General features: G+C 35.5%; 1 non-coding gene across 1 annotated transcript; it reads right to left on the minus strand.

The window, feature by feature from the left end:
* Positions 1-1,090: 1,090 nt before the first annotated feature.
* On the minus strand, positions 1,091-1,197 carry LOC131178904 (small nucleolar RNA R71). Its single transcript, XR_009147912.1, has one exon. It is a non-coding gene; the product is annotated as a small nucleolar RNA R71 (small nucleolar RNA).
* Positions 1,198-1,830: the final 633 nt, after the last annotated feature.

Consider the following 1,830-nt stretch of genomic DNA (forward strand, 5'->3'; position numbering starts at 1 on the left):
AAAAATCTCAAAATAGCTTGAATATGAAATCCCGAACTCCGGAATCGCCTTTTTATCATTGTTAATTTCTAATCGAATTTAATTACTTGCCATTTTGAATATTGCCATATTTGAATTTGCTTATTTTAATTTGATGCAAATTTAGTTAAATCATTACATAGTTGAATAGATTATTGATTTTGCACATATAGATTTCATACTCCAATACCCACCAATTCATTGCTTTAATTTCAAAAATAGTTCAATTAAGTCAACTTTTTATATCAAAAATTCAATCATTAACACAACTCCTCGTGGGAACGATATCTTTTCTATATTACTTGTACGACCCGTGCACTTGCTGTTGGGCCATATCAAGTTTTTAGCGCCGTTGCCGGGGAGTTATTTGTTTAAGATTGAATTCTTGATTATTTTAGTTGTTTTTAGTTTTATATTTGTTATCTTTTCATTTTGTGTTTGTTTGTTCTTTTTCAGGTACTCTTAATCTTTTATGAGAAGAGCTAGAAGCACAAGTGACACATCCTTATTGTTTGATCCTGAAATTGAGAAATTTTGTAAAGCCAACAAGAAAGAAACCAGAAGAAGAAAAGAAGCATTGAGAGAAACTGAATTAGAAGCAGACATGGCTGATGAAAGAATTAGAATTGGTGGTGGTAATGCTGGAAATGATCGAAACAATGAAAATGCAGCCCAAGGTGAAGAGGTTGTAAATGCTAATGTGCCTAGGGGAAGTATGATGGATCATGCTTTTCCTCGTTTTGATGACTTGAGAGAAAGCATAGCAAGACCAAGAATTGATGCAAATAGCTACAAGATGGATTTTGGAGTTCTTCAAATGATTCAAAATTCTCAATTTGGGAGACATCCTTCTGAAAATCCACACACACATCTGAAGAAGTTTGCTATGATTTGTGATATGCAAAAACAACCTGGAGTGTCTGATGATGCAGCAAGATTAAAGCTATTCCCATTCTCTTTGAAAGATAGAGCATTGGATTGGCTTGATTCTTTACCTCACAACTCCATTACAAATTGGGAGCAACTCACTGATGCATTTCTTGCACAATACTTTCCACCTGGAAAAACTCAAGAATTGAGGAATCAAATGACAGCTTTCAGACCAAGAGAAGATGAAACTCTTTATGAGTCATGGATGAGATGGAAAGAATTAGAGAGGCAATGCCCACATCATGCCATTCCAAAATGGATGATAAACCAGAATTTTTACACAAATGTCACTCCTGCAATTAGAGGGATTATTGATGCTCAAACAGGAGGAGAATTTATTATGAAGCATGAAGATGAAGCTTATGAGCTATTGGAGAAAATTGCAAAGAATACTCATCTTTGGAGTAGTCCAAGAGGACCAGCTCCAACTCAAAAGAGGCAAGCTGCTGGAATGTACGACCTTGATCCATTCAACATGATTAATGCAAAGTTTGATGCACTTACAAATGTTTTGGCTAAGAAGATAGAAGATTTGAGTATGTTGGTTAGTTCATCATCATCATCTGGAAGTTCACAACAAGTTGCTTATGCAGAGGGAACTACCAGCTGTGGAGTAGACTATAGAGAGCAAGTTGCATATGTTGGTAATTATGGAAACAAACAAATGGGGAATCCTTACTCTCAAACTTATAATCCAACTTGGAGGAATCATCCCAACTTTTCATGGGGAAATCAGCAAAGTCAAGTTCCAAATCAGAATTTTCAACCACAACAGCAACAAGGAATTCCATATCAGCAAAATAGGCAACCATTGCCTAATTTTCAGCAGAAAAATATGAATCCTCCACCAAAACAACAAGAACAAAGTTCCACTACAGAAGC

The sequence above is a fragment of the Hevea brasiliensis genome, chromosome 3 (assembly GCF_030052815.1).
Source record: "Hevea brasiliensis isolate MT/VB/25A 57/8 chromosome 3, ASM3005281v1, whole genome shotgun sequence".
Classification (NCBI taxonomy): Eukaryota; Viridiplantae; Streptophyta; class Magnoliopsida; order Malpighiales; family Euphorbiaceae; genus Hevea; species Hevea brasiliensis.